The following is a 15,610-nucleotide window of genomic DNA, read 5'->3' as shown; positions in this document are numbered from 1 at the left end:
GACACTTTACAACTTCAGTGGATTTTGTATGGGGACTGATTTGTAAATCCGGGGACTGTCCCCGGGAAACGGGGACGTCTGGTAACCTGAGGCTGGAAGCTCAAGCAAAACGTATCGGGGAAAGACATCACAGACCTGTAAACATAGTTAGCTTTGGGCTAAGCTGGGGTGCGGAACCTCTGGCCCAGGGACTGAACATGGCCCTCCAGGCACCTCTATCCGGCCCTTGGAACTGTTGCCAAGCCCCCTCCTTGGTCCTGCTTCACCCCCAAGTGTTTTAGCCTAGCTGGAATGTGTCCCTGAACTCTGATAATGCCCTTTGCTTGTCAAGGTGGTGGATAGAGAGAGCTGTTTGAGTGTTTTACTATATCAACAGTGTATATCAACAGTATACACACTGTGTTTACTGTAAGGTTGCTCACAGAATTGTAGCATTGGATAGTTGGAAGGGACCACAAGGGTCATCTAGTCCAACCCTCTGTGGGGCATGTTACATTCAATGAGTGTACGGTCCAAACAATTGAGCTGTACAAATCAAAAAGTGTATACTCATACATACATATAGATAACTTGTACCTGAGCTCAGTGTAATGTGAAAATTGTGTGCCGAATAAAGGGAAAACTCACATTTGTTACTCTGCCCACTTTTTCTCTGATCCTGCCCACCACTGGCACCTGGCCCTCAGAAGCTTGTCTAGGAGGGAATACGGCCCTCCAGCTGAAAAAATAGGTTCCCCACTCTTGAGATACACCATGCAATTCAAGTTCCCTTGTCCAAATCTTCATTCATACAGGCACATTATATTTTGGCAGTTTTCGTGAAAGGAATGCCACAGCAGTTGATGGCTGCCGTTAGCAAAAAAATATGCAAGCAATTGCTTCCTACCATTTTCCTGCTTTCAATGCAGAGTGAAAAACATCATTGGCCTCTTTGAATTTAAGAGATCCCCACCAACTTTGGCCAACAATATCAATAGGGTTGGGTGTCCAAATATTTGAAAGAGAATATGCATCTCAAGAGTTGTTCAAACCTTTCCTTTCCTATCCTATCCCATCCCATCCTTTAAAAAGGAGGGGCATTCCCGACAATCAAATTGAAACACTCATAATTACTGGATGAAATATATTGGCTAATAAAACCAAGTAACCTTCAAAACTCACACCGGCAGGGTGGTGGTGGGGAAGTCTCACTCTGTGCTGAGTTTTGGTTTACAAGTGATGTATTTGCAAGAGACAAGGAAACAGACGACCAGTAAATGTCAAAGATATGTCAGACACTAGGCGATAGAGAGAAAGCAGACTCTAAAGCCAATGCTTTTCAATAAAGCTAGGTATAATTGCTAGGTATGAATGCAACTCATAATTTGTGGAGGAGTTGTAAATTTATTTCAAATGGGACATTAGTATAATAGGCGGCTATGAACAAACAAAAACCCAGAGCAAATGTCAGCCAGGGCCCAAGGATATTTATTCATTCAATTGTCCCCAGTCTTTCATCCAAGGAGCTCACTAAGCCTGCGCAAAATTCTCAGGGTAACTTCCACCCAGGCACTGTCACATTCACACCATACATTTAAATCACTGTGATGATACTTTAAACAGCCATGGTTTCCCTATAGAATTCGGGGAGCTGTAGTTTGTCAAGGGTGCTGAGAGGTGTTAAAGGTAAAGGGTAAAGGGAACCCTGACCATTAGGTCCTGTTGTGACCGACTCTAGGGTTGCGGCGCTCATCTCGCTTTATTGGCCGAGGGAGCCGGTGTACAGCTTCTGGGTCATGTGGCCAACATAACTAAGCCACTTCTGGTGAACCAGAACAGCACACGGAAACACTGTTTACCTTCCCGCCAGAGCGGTACCTATTTATCTACTTGCACTTTGACATGCTTTTGAACTGCTAGGTTGGCAGGAGCAGGGACCGAGAAATGGGAGCTCACCCCGTCACGGGGATTTGAACTGCCGACCTTCTGATCGGCAAGCCCAAGAGGCTCAGTGGTTTAGACCACAGCGTCACCCGCATAATAAAAGTACCTTAAATGTAAAGAGCAGATGCAGCCACAATGGCAAATAAGCCATTAAAATTGGCTACATCTCTTTTACCAATTCTCCCGCAAATCTTCCCAGACTTTCCCAACATCGCCTCAGAAAGAATCCTCCAGTCCCCTGCACTGAAGGGCCTGAAGCAAGGAGGGCACACCTTTTTTCATCCTGGGGGTTGCTTTCCTTCCTAGCCAACTTGCTATGGGTCACGTGACAGTGGCTGGTTTCCACACACACTCACACATCCCCCTCTATCCAGTCAAGCAAGAGACATTCTCAGAGTTCAAGAACCCATCTCACATCCTCCAACATTTCTCAGATAAAGCATGTAGGGTTGCCAAATCCTGAAGAGGAAAAAATAGGACAGCCCGATCCGCTGCCAGCCCGAGCCGGGGAAAGAGGCACGGGGCAGGGGGGACGAGCAGTCCAAGCCTGAGCCACCTAAAACCTCAGCAACCTGAGCTGCAGCAACCTCCAGGGGCTTAAAGGGGTTGTCCTCCATTCCTCCTATGGAGGGGGGCGTTTCCGTGCGCTCCGATTTCTGTCACGGTGTCCCGTTGTGCCAGAAGCAGTTTTGTCATGCTGGCCACATGACCCAGAAAGCTGTCTGTGGACAAAGGCCGGCTCCCTCGGCCTGAAAGCAAGATGAGCGCCACGCCTCATAGTCAAATTTGACTGGACTTAACCGTCCAGGAGTCCTTTACCCAGCGGCGGAGCAAGCCGATTGGGCGTCTGGGGTGGAGCGTGCGCCCTGTGTCTGGGGGGGGGGGGGCAGCTGCCCGCAGGGTGGGGCAAGCTGGGGCAGGACGCTTTGTGGGCCCTCAGAGGAGTCTGCCTGTCTCCTCCCATTCAGCCGCCCTACAGCTGAGGGGGAGGTGGTGGGCAGACCATTTGGGGCAGTGCAGGGCCTGCGGGCGCCCAAGCCACCATGTCACTCCCAGGGGAGATGTGTGGCTCGAGCATGCTCCCTCACCGCCCCCCTTCCTCTGTCCCTGTGTTTACCTTTACCTATACAGTGGTACCTTGGTTCTCGAACGGCTTAGTTGTCAAACAAATCAGCTCCCGAATGCCGCAAACCCGGAAGTAAGTGTTCCAGTTTGTGAACGTTTTTCGGAAGCCGAATGTCCAACATGACTTCTGCTTAAGTGCAGGAAGCTCCTGCAGCCAATCGGAAGCCGCTCCTTGGTATTCGAACTGTTTCGGGAGTGGAACGGACTCCTGGAACGGATTAAGGTTGAGAACCAAGGTATCACCATATTCCTCCACAAAGGTGAACATTTGACACTGGACAGTCTTGCTGCCATTTATTTATTTATTTATTTATTTATGGTCTGTTTTACACTTATGGAATCTTTAGAATGGATTTATCCTACATGTTTGAAAGTTCTTCTTTAACCTTTGCACAGTGCGTCGCTCCAGAATGTTTAATGAAAAGCAACGCAGACATTAAAATAAAATAAAATGAATGAATGAGACGGCTGCTGCCTACATCTCAATGAACCTGCTTCAACTATCACGCAAGGCCTCCTGCACTGCTCAGGCATTTGCCCCCTGGCAATCAATCATAGGACTCCATTTACAGCTGCCTTGTTCTTGTATTACTCGTAATTACTCTCTGACATGGACCCTTTATGAGCCATGCCTTTGTTATGCCGGAGTCCTGTGTCAGCTCCATTAGCGCTATCAACAGACAACATCTCCTGGCATTGCCGTTTTTTTTTTTTATCTGGGCCTTACTAAAAAGAGCTGTTCCTTCTCCAGCTCATTTATTCTGTGGTCAGAAAAGTGGGAAAGATGTGTGTGCATGACTAAACAAGGATTAAAGGAAAACAACATTTTAAAAGCACACAATTAGATTTGACTACAGAAGAAAAGAAGGTGCTCGAACCATGTCATGCAGAACTGTTGCTGTACTGAAAAAGAAGAGTTTTGTGTGACTCAGGTGGGGATTATTGCATGAGTCCTCCTGAGTACAATGGTAGTGGTTCTGTCACGATTTCCACTGTTTATTTTACATTGCATTACCTGCTGCATTGTGGAATTGGGGTCTTTTATCATTGATGTTCTGCCCTCTATGATGCGTCACCCTCTCTGCACACGAGTGCTTCTGTTCCCCCATGATTCACTCGTGAAAATGGCAGGAAAGAACCATATGCTGGGATACCGGGCCAATTTTTGGCACGTGAGTGGGAGTGGCATGACACATGAAAACTGTGAGGAAATCACAGCACAAACTCCCACAATTTGTTGGGTTAACGGGGTTGCAAGCGTATTTTGTTCGGGGAGAAAGTAACATGAAAATAAGCGTTGGATTCTGCTAGAGTTTCAGAAGTGGCACTTACCGTATTTTTCGCCCTATAGGGCGCACTGGTCCATAGGACGCACCTCGTTTTTTTTGGGGGGGGGAATGAATAAAAAAAATTACCTCCCCCCCAGCTGCGGGGCTGGGGCGGGGGAAGCCCGAGCTTCCCGCGACCCCAGCCTCTAGAACAGGCTGCTATCCGCAAGCCTTGCAAGCCCGGCGGCAACTCCCGCCGGGCTTGGAAGGCTTGCAGACACCTGCGCGAAGCACGGGGTGCCCTCCGGAGGGTGCCCCGTGCTTCGGGCTGCAGGCTGCTGCCCGCAAGCCTTGCGAGCCCGCGGGACCCCCCCCCCGCAAGCCTTGCGAGCCCACGGGAACTCCCCACGGGCACGCAAGGCTTGTGGACACCTGCCCGAAGCAAGTGGCGTCCTCCGGAGGGTGCCCCGTGCTTCAGGCTGCAGACTGCCTCCCGCAAGCCTTGTGAGCCCGCGGGAACTCCCCACAGGCACGCAAGGCTTGTGGACACCTGCCCGAAGCAAGCGGCGTCCTCCGGAGGGTGCCCCGTGCTTCAGGCTGCAGGCTGCCTCCCGCAAGCCTTGTGAGCCCGCGGGAACTCCCGCTGGGCTAGCAAGGCTTGCGGATAGCTTCCTGAAGCCTGGAGAGCGAGAGGGGTCGGTGCGCACCGACGCCTCTCGCTCTCCAGGCTTCAGCGGAAGCCTGCATTCGCCCCATAGGACGCACACACATTTCGCCTTCATTTTTGGAGGGGGGAAAATGCGTCCTATAGGGCGAAAAATACGGTACGTCACGTAAAACATCACATAAAAGGCAAAAATTATAAGGCAAGGAAAAGTCAGGAAAACGAAATAAAGTGCAATCAGAAAGCATCCTCAGTTTGCATGTTAATGCTAAGCCAAACCAACCCATGGTTAAGTGTAAAGGAGGAAGCATGCTGTGACACATTAAGTTGCTAAGTTTAACAAAACAGAATATATTTAAAGCAGGCTTCCGCAACCTAGTGCCCTCCAAATATTGCTACATTTAGGGCTACTTAAAAGTGAGCATTTTTAAGTTTACAAACATTAATAATCACAGAGTGGCTGGGGCTACACAGTCAGATGGGTGGGGTACAATTATTATTATTATTATTATTATTATTATTATTATTATTATTGGCGTAACAGCCCTTAACATTTGTATAGTACTTTTAAGTCTTCAGAACGTTTCACATGAGTGTCTTACAGCACAGATGGGGATCCTGTCCCACTCAGATGCTGTTGGACTCTGGCTCCTCTCAACCCCAACACGCATGGCCAAGGGTCAAGGATTATGGGAGCTGTAGTCCATCAACACCAGTAGGGCCTTAAAGCAAACCTGTAAAGCAGGCATAGGCAGACTCTGGCCCTCCAGATGTTTGGAACTACAATTCCCATCATCCCTGACCACTGGTCCTGTTAGCTAGGGATGATGGGAGTTGTAGTCCCAAAACAGCTGGAGGGCTGGAGTTTGCCTATGCCTGCTGTGAAGTGAGTTGGTGTTGTGAGTTAGTTAGTTAGTTAGTTAGTTAGTTAGTTATTTTCTATACCGCCCTATACCCAAAGGTCTCATATAATCCCCAGGCTGCAGATAACAGCAGCTGGCCTAAGGTCACCTAGTGAGTTTCAAACCAGGGAGGTATTGCTTCATAACTCAGTCTCTTTGGTTGCAATCCTATACTCACTTACCTGGGTGTAAGCCCCATTGAACTCAATAGAGCTTGGCTCAGAGTAGACGAGTCTAGGATTGCACTGTTAATCATTATGCTACCCCAGCTGGCCAAGAATGAGATCATTTGCCGGACAACAGGCCACAAACTTTCTCCTATCCCCTTTTCTTTTCTTTTTTTAAACGTGGTTCATTGGTTTTCATGAGAATTTGCTATGTCAAGGAAGATACTGGCACCCTGCACTCTCATGAACCAGCAGCGATTCTGCAGAAAGGCAGTGGCACAGCTGTGGCTGACTGGGTGCCTGCCAAGAGACTTAAAAGCAAGACACAGACATCACATTGGGGGGTGGGGTAAGGAGAGAGAGTTTTAGAAGCAGATCAATCCTGCTCCAGCAAAAATAGCCTAGACTAGGACAAACTTGGCGAAGGATCAGCTTCATTTGGAAAAAGCCACTGGGGGCATTTTGATACAGCAACACAATGCACAACGGCGGAGTCTGATCTAGCCTGAGCGAAGTGCTTTGGAGTCCCGTGTGTGCTTATCACTGTGAAAAACACAGTCGCATGCCCTGGCCGTGTTTGGGACTTGTCAGTGTTTGTAAAAAGCAAAAACAAAAAGGTTCTGACCTCCCTTTGTTGCCTCAGCCTGGTCCTCGGACCCTTGTCGGCATAAAAGAGTCCACGAGAAAAGTATCCTTGCAGAGTGCTTTATTCTTAAAAGTCTTTGTGCGACTGACACACAACACTACCAGCTTTCACTAACTAACTAACTAACCAGCCAAACCAACTCACCAAACTAACATTTCTCACTCTATATATACAGTGGTGCCTCGCAAGACGAAAAGAATCCGTTCCGCAAGTCTCTTTATCTTGCTTTTTTTTTCATCTTGCAAAGCAAGCCCATTAGCGGATTAGCGCTATTAGCGGCTTAGCGGACTTAGCGGATCAGCTGATAAGCAGCTTAGCGGATCAGCTGTTAAGCGGCTTAGCGGATCAGCTGTTAAGCGGCTTAGCGGCTTGGGAAAAAGGGGGGGAGAGGAAAAAACCCTGCAGGAACTCGCAAGACATTTTCGTCTTGCGAAGCAAGCCCATAGCAAATTCGTTTTGCGAAGCACCTCCAAAACGGAAAACCCTTTCGTCTAGCGGGTTTTCCGTCTTGCGAGGCATTCGTCTTGCGGGGCACCACTGTACAACCTGGTGCAGGCCGCTGACTCATGCTGACCCAGCTTTATTAGCATTAAAGAAACAGCGGCCATTTTAGCCATGACAGGACTCTCTCTTTCCCAATTGCTCTGGGCTCTCTGGTTGGAACAAGTTGGGCTTTCCTATGATGTCCAAATATGGCAGAACAGGATTGGAAAAGGAGGTAGCAAACAGAAATAGGGCATCCTACCTACTTTGGGCTCTCACCCGGCCCATGCCACCTGCTGTTTTGGCCCCACCCACTCCTTGCATGCCACTCCTGATAGATCCCCCCCCCAAGAAATAAGGACAGAGGGAGAGAGAGAGATGCCCCCCTCACCCTTGCATTAGTTTGTGAGTGGTCTGCTCCCATTTCAACCTGGGGCCTATCTGCATTATACATCTAAAGCAGTACCATCCCACAGCTGTGGCTTCCCCCCAAAGAATCCTGGGAGATGTAGTTATTTAACTTGTTAGGACACCCGTTTTCCTCTCAGAGAACCACAGTTCCCAGAAATCCCTGGGAAGAGGGCTTGACTGTTAAGCCACTCTGGGCACTATAGCAAGGAGGAGTTTGGATTTGATATCCCGCTTTATCACTACCCGAAGGAGTCTCAAAGCGGCTAACATTCTCCTTTCCCTTCCTCCCCCACAACAAACACTCTGTAAGGTGAGTGGGGCTGAGAGACTTCAGAGAAGTGTGACTAGCCCAAGGTCACCCAGCAGCTGCATGTGGAGGAGCGGGGAATCGAACCCGCTTCACCAGATTACGAGTCTACTGCTGTTAACCACTACACCACACTGGGAACAGGGGAACAGGTGTCTCTAGACCACCACCTGTAGCTGGAGATGCCAGGGACTGAATTGTGATAACCTCCACATTAGCCTTGGCAGAAAGAGGTAGACACTGAACTAAAATTAACTGGCAATGTGTTCCTCCATTTAGGTGAGAGCATCATTGGGGCTCACTTATCCCAGTTAGGTAATGAAGAACCTCTCCCAGGCTTGAATTGGGTTGGATTAAGTTGAGCCATTCCCTCTGCACCACATCACAAAATCAAGCCATTCGGCGTTCTTGGGAATATTACATTTGGAACAGAACAGAGGGAGAGACTGCCCTCCCTCTACTTTGCACCACCTCTGGAGATGCAGAGTTAAGCGGGCAAGTAGGAAAGGGATTTAATTTTATTATTATTAATAATAAATAATAATAATAATACCCCGTCCATCTGGCTGGGTTTCCCCAGCCGCTCTGGACAGCTCCCAACAGAATATTAAAAACACGATAAAACATCAGACATAAAAAACTTCCCTAATCAGGACTGCCTTCAGATGTCTTCTAAAAGTCAGATAGTTGTTTATTTCCTTGACATCTGATGGGAGGACGTTCCACAGGGCGGGTGCCACTAGTGAGAAGGCCCTCTGCATGGTTCCCTGCAGCCTCACTTCTCACAGCAAGGGAACCACCAGAAGGCCCTTGGAGCTGGACCTCAGTGTCCAGGCTGAATGATGGGGGTGGAGACGCTCCTTCAGGTATACTTGGCCAAGGCCATTTAGGGCTTTAAAGGTCACTTTGAATTGTACTTGGAAACGTACTGGGAGTCAATGTAGGTCTTTCAGGACCAGTGTTATGTGGTCTCTTGAAGGATCATCAGAGTGTGGAGGGTGCAGATTTGGGGTATGGCTGGCTGGGAGGGAAAGGAGTGCAGTATTTACTCTAGTAAGTTCCAATTAAAATCTGAGTGAGAAGCGTTGGGGACATAATGCTCACCTTGCCTTTGGGGTGAGCGTCACAAGTCCAAAGGCTTGTATTTCTGAGCCCCAAAATATACGAGTCTTATCTCCAATTCTGGTAGTTTATTTGAGAGGTAACGGTTGTAAAATGTGCCCTTTCCTCCCCCCTCTCCTTAATTGGCACCACGTAGCTCTTCAGAAACCCAAAAACCATCCACACCAACATTTACCTAGCTTCCCATTAGACTCTGTTGTTCTCAAGCGATTGCTCTCCGATGCAAATTGGAGCAGGTCATATTCCTACAGACAGGGAACCCCAGGGCCAGGGAATTTTGCCAGACTGTCTGTTCCCAGATGCTATACCACACCCACGTGCAAGAGCGGAGCCGCAAGCAGCTGGGAAACTTGACAAAACAGGAATGGAATCCCTCGCAGATCTCGCACGTTGGAAGGGCACGACTGCTGAGTGAGCAGGAAGGCAAGAAACAATTCCCAGGTCAGTGATGGGAAAAAAATGCTTCTGGGGTCTAGCCAGCTGCCCAGTGAGGTCTTAGCGGGGCTGTGAAATTGCCACTTGGAAGCTTTCCCATTCAGCTGCAGGGAGACACATTAACCCAACTCTCACAAAATGAAGCGACGGGGGCAAGCCTTATTGGTGACAAAAAGGTAAAGAAGCAAAAACATTTTTGTTTAGACAAGCTTGCCCAGATATGTAGAATGCAGACATATGTTTTAATGTGCTTTTAGCTTATTGCTGACTTTAATTATTTTAGAATGTTTTAAAAACCTGGTTTTAACTGTTTTTACAGATAATTTTACTGTTTTATTCTTCCTGTAAAACACACTGAGGGTTGTTGCTGTTGTTTTTACAATCAAGTGCTATATAAATTTTATGAAATTACAGTCATACCTCAGGTTGAAGACGCTTTGAGTTGAGCGCGTTCGAGTTGCGCTCTGCAGCAACCCAGAAGTAATGGTGTGCCTTACTTCCGGGTTTCGCCGCTTGCGCATGTGCAGACGCTCAAAATGACATCACATACATGCGCAGAAGTGGTGAAAAGTGACATGCGCGTGCGCAGACATGCCATCACTAGTTACGTTTACCTCTAGATGCGAACGGGGCTCCAGAATGGATCCCGTTTGTATCTAGAGGTACCACTGTAATACCAATAAATAAATAAATTTACTGATGTGATTCAGAATATGGCAAACAAGGGAGCTGTAGTTTGTTAAAGGTATGGAGGGTTAGAAGATCTCCATTTCTCTCACAGAGGTACAATTCCCAGAGTGGAACACAAGGTACTCTGGGAATTGTAGCTCTGTGAAGGGAAAGGGGGTCTCCTGACTACTCTCAGCACCCTTAGCAGACTACAATTCCCAGAATTCTTTAGGGGAAGTCATGAATGTTTAAAGTGTCACCATAGTGTTCTAAATGTATGTCACGAATGTGGCCCAAGCTAGGGAAGGCTGTTCTGCACTGATGGGGGAAGGAACTCCCTGCTGTTTCAAAAAGTGGTTTTTTCCAGCCCTACGAGGAGATGCTGGGGATTGAACCCAGGACCAGGAACTTCACCACTCAGCTGCTGCTGTTCCTCTCATCCGCAGTGGAGAGACAAACAAGGAACTGGTGTGGAGGCAAAACAAGATGATCAACGTCCCCCAAGAACTGCCCTGTGCAGGGCAGATGCCTGTTATCTGCTCATCTTGCATTATGGAAGAGTATGCAATCTTGCAATCACCTGATATTCTCTTCCCCAAAATCTGCTTCTTTCCCAGTCACCAAGAGCAGCCACAAACACACACAAAGAGTCTGTCATCTGTGCGGAAGGGATTTGCCTTGACAGAAGCATCTGTGGCCTAGCCAGAAGCCAGATGAATGAAGCCACAGTTTGCGAACCAGATTCACAATTCCAGATGGGACTCTTCATGTTAACAGTTTTCAGCTGCCCTAGTGACACAGGCCCAGAGAGGCTGCCTGACGCAGAAGCAACCAGCCGCTATCGCTCCTGACGTCTTGCATAACCCAGACATGTTCTGGGTTGTCCAGGGATAGAATGGAACGGCTGTCACCCACGACAAAACACACGCTTGAGAATAAGACGACAACCTCCTGTTTGACAGGGGGACAACAACATTATATAATCTCACCAAGAGTAACAAGCCACATTCCAGCAGCTACAGTCTCCTCCCTACCCTTAACATCTTTATGATGAGCTAATGGCTCACATTTATTTTTTCCTAAAAATGATTTTGCCAAGTCAACAGTCCTTATGCATTCTTTCCAATGGGAGAACATTAGAGGTCACAGCTAACCTAGTTTCGCCACAGGTGCCTTGGGGCTTCAACACTTTCCCCCCTCCCTCCCTCCCTCCCTCCCTCCTTGCCTCACCTGCTATGATCCAATCCCTCTTCTTCCTTGTGGCGATCATACAGGGTCCCCGGACGTTTAATGGTTTATTGATCCCTGTGCCACCACTGTGCTCGCTTCCCCGCTGCCACCAACCCGTTACTCTCGGGTACACAGAGTCCAGACAGTTGTTAAAATTGAACCAAATAAACAAGTTTATTTTATAAGTATTAACAAGTTTATGGTTTCTCAGATAATATTCTTGTCAGTTTCTTAACTTTAGTTTCTTTACCAGCCTATACCTTCCTAATAACTTCTGACTGAATAGCTCAACTGTTTGACTGACTCCTCTTAACAGATTCACTCACTCTCTCACATCAGACTAGCCCAACCCACAGACTTATCCTCTCCGTCTCTTCTCTAACTCTAGACTGACTTCTTAACAACTCTAACTCTAACTCCTCTCCTTGGGTTCCTATTGGTTAGTCATTTTACAATTAGTTAACCCTTTCCCTATGAACCCAGTATGATGTCACACACCTAGGAGGGCAAACGCCACACTTCTCCCCACACCTCTAAGGGTTTCCAGAGAAACTGAGTCAGGCTGCTCAAGGCAGCAAACAGTCCCGCTCAGTTTCCTTGAGCAAAATCATGGAATTGTGAAGTTGAAGGGGAGAAGGACAGCTCATCTCAAGTGGACTGCCTGCCTCAATTTTTATTTACTCATATTCACTATCCCACCTTTCCTCCAAGAAGTTCAAGGCAATGTATGGGTTCTCTCCACATTCCCATTTTATCCACACAACAACCCTGCTAGGCAGTGTGAGCTGAGAAGCAGTGACTGGCCCAGGGTTAACCAGAGTCATGGACACAGAGGAATGGTGGGAGGCACTAGGTGGGGAACCCCCAAGGGAAGAAGGCTGGGGATTGTTGGTGGGATGGTGATGAGTGGTCAGAGGGAGAAGAGAGAAGCCTGGAAGGAGGAGGTGGTGGGAGCTGTGAAGGTAACAAGGTTTAGTGAGCAAGGAGTCTCTGGCAGAGAGAAGTCCAGAATCAGACCCTGAAGCAGGAGAGGGGGAAAGCCAAGAGGCAGAGAGCAATCTGGCTGGTGAAGAAGCCCCCTCCTGATGTGACAAGCTCCCCTCACCCTGGTCATCTCCTCTGCAGACAGCAAAGAAATTCAGTGGGCAGTCAGCCTCTGCACCCAGTCCTTTCTTGGGCAGCCCACTGGGAATCATGCCCCTCTGGAGCCTTCATGTAAACCTCAACCCCAACTTCCCTTCAAAGTTTTCTAAGTTCAGGTGGAAGGCTGGAAGGGTCCCCAATTCATTTGGGGGTCAAAGGGAGGAATGCTTGTGCACCTCCACTCCAATCCTGGTTTGGACAAACCATAGTTGGATCAAACCATAGTTTGATTTAAATCATTGTTATCTACTCTCTTTCCAGGCAAGAGAAGCCCCTCTCATAACTGTTTACAAATAAATACACTGAAAACACAACTAATTAAGCTAGCTGCATAAAACCCCCACAAATTTATTCCAAATAAATAAATAAGTATGATAGTTTTTAAAAAATCACAGCTTCAGAATGCCAGCATGATTATTCAGTGAAAAGCAGACTGGCACAGCCATGTCCTGAAGGTCCATTTAAAAACAGTCAGTGAGGGAGCCAAACACACATCCCATAGGAGGGAGTTCCACCATGATGGTGACACCACTGAAAAGGCCTTGTCCCTTGTGCACATCAACAGGATGGATCTTAATGGCGGGTCAATGAGCAGGACTGTTAATGTTAGGACTGGGTATAATTTTTACAGGTGCAGGCAGCCCTTCAAACAACCTGATTCTGAATAATTTGGGGCTCCAAATGTAACAACCAGCACTTTAAACTGGGCCCACAAATGCATGGGCAACCAACTGGTATGGGACCAGTGCTACATGCTCCTATCGCTTGGCCAACACAAGCAACCAAGAAGCTGCACCCTGCACTGCCTGTAATGTCCAAACTATCATTAAAGGCAGTCACATGTAGAGTTTGTTGCAATAGTCTTGTCTGGAGATAACCAGGGTCTTCATTTGCCTCCCAACTAAAACTGGAAATCATGGAAGTGGGGTTGTTGCAAAATGACACACAGAAACACACATTTTTTTAAAAAAATGGCCGCCACATTTGTGAGGCTTGCAGAATTCAAGCACCAGAGACTTGCACAATTCAAGTAAGCATTCGTGAAAAATGGTGGCCAGGGGGCAGGTGATATTCGCTGCCCATTGAGGTAAGTTGCATCATGAGTAGAGGCAAAAGGAAAAGACCAGCCAATGGTAAGCACTTCATGGAAAGCGTTTTGCAAAAATTCACATGCATACCAAAATCTTTCTCAAACCCACCCCCCCTGACGGATCCCCTTCCAGAGAATTTTTCCACATGGAGGTGTTCTAACCATTACATTTAGAAGCAGCATATGGAAAGCAGAAATCCATCTCCTGGCATGTACAAGCCATGGGACTGAATTCAAGACAAGTGAACCTGAGACGGGCGGCACAACAGTTTGGCTTCTTGGAAACCCTGAAAAACCACATAATTCCAGTTATTAAATTGTTTGTTTAAACGAGGATGTCAAAAAAATCCATAAGCCTCAAAAAACCACGGGTTCCTCCACGCTCTGATGGAAAACATCTGCAAGTGATCTCTCCGCTCTGAAGGGACAGCTACTGCTTCGCAAGCAGGCTGAGGAGATAGCTAACGCTGACTGGTTAAATAATGTGAAGAGCAGAAGAAAGTCGGTGCAAGAATGAAACACAAACCAAAACACTCACCCACCTGGTAAAGAAAGAGGCAATATTCAGAAGCATAAAGTTGGAAGGTACTTTAGAGGTTGTGGTGTCCAAGCCCCTGCTCACTGCAGGACACAACCACAGCATCCATCTACTTAAACAACTCGAGTGAAGGAGAGCCCTTCTATATAAAAATCGGGGAAACCAGGAAGCAGACTGGCAGCAGCAATCCAGAACTTCAGGAAGGGGACAATTCTAGTCCTACCTGAAAATGCCAGGGCTGAATGTGGGACTTTTAGCAAGGACCCCAGATTCAATTCCTGCCAGCTCTGGTAGGAAACTTATATTAAGGTGCAGGTCCAAATAAAAAAGAAGACCTGATGCACTGGAGAGCAGCTGCCAGTCAGAACCAATCATACTGAGCTGCTATAAGGCAACTTCTCATGTTGCTATAAGATACCTGTAATGGTTCTAGGGGTTGCTCGTGCGTAAATCGGTGCCAACCCCTGGCTGGGTTGCCTGAGTGAACCTTCCCTGTCCGGACAGCCACTCACCCGTGGCTGTCTCAATCACTGGCAGAATCCATCAGTGGGCGTTTCTTGAACTTCTTCCAGCATAAAAGTTCTTTGACGCCTAGTTGCCGCCTACTCTCCCTGCACGGAAGCCTTCTGTGCAGGGAGGGTGTGGGCACCGGGGGACCCGTGCTCTCCCCGCTGGTTCCCGGTGAAGAGTCTTGGAGCCACCTTGCCGATTCCCCCTTCTGCCCCCCTCCTCCACTGGTGCTATGCTGATTTCCTTCCCCAGAAGATGTGCTGCTTCTCTCCCTCCCGGGACGCTCTCCGGAATCCCTCTGGAGCCCTCCTTCTCCTTCTGGCTCAGATGGCAGTTCCCTGACAATACCCATCTGCACAGAACAAGCTGCAAATGTTAAAATCTGCAGATGGCCAGGCCTCTTAAGCATTTCCTCGCAGTTCACTGCAGGGATTGCATCACAGAATCAATAACATAAAAGGTCTCCAATCCCTATGTCTGCCCGGACTTCTGAAACTTCATCTTAATATGGAGGTTTTTTTATTATTGCAGATGCTTGGCCTCTGTTAAAATGGACTCATCTATCATGCCTGTGACTCCAGAATGGTAAAGACAGGCTAGAAAACCTCAGGCATACCAATATTCTAAGCAGAGAAGTTTATTTCAATTTTATATGGCAGCAAAAAAAGGTCATGGGCAGCTTCCCCCAACTTTGCACTCACCAAATTTTCTGGACTACAACTGCAACCAACAGACCTCACCATCAGTCACAAAGAGTTGTAGTCCAAAACAATCTCGAAGGTTCCGTGTTGGCTTCCCTTTGTGTATAGGACTGCCGGTTTAATTCTTGAACTTTGGGCCAAGTAGCGTGTTTGTAGGCTACCTCTCTTTCTTCTGCACTGTAACAAAAGGCTTCCAGAGACTCTTAACCCTAACTTCCTAGCCGGGATGGACCTTCTATGAAACTTAGGAAGCTTACGTTTCAGGGCACTTAATCC

General features: G+C 47.8%; 1 protein-coding gene across 8 annotated transcripts in view; it reads right to left on the bottom strand.

Annotated features, from left to right (window-relative positions):
* Window positions 1-15,610, bottom strand: part of HIVEP3 (HIVEP zinc finger 3) — a 239,977-nt gene that overhangs the window by 25,734 nt on the left and 198,633 nt on the right. The window lies entirely within an intron of this gene.

This window comes from Podarcis tiliguerta, assembly GCF_965153285.1.
Source record: "Podarcis tiliguerta genome assembly, chromosome: 8".
Taxonomy (NCBI): Eukaryota; Metazoa; Chordata; class Lepidosauria; order Squamata; family Lacertidae; genus Podarcis; species Podarcis tiliguerta.
Note: the sequence above shows the minus strand (reverse complement) of the source record. Positions and strands in the feature narration are given on the sequence as shown.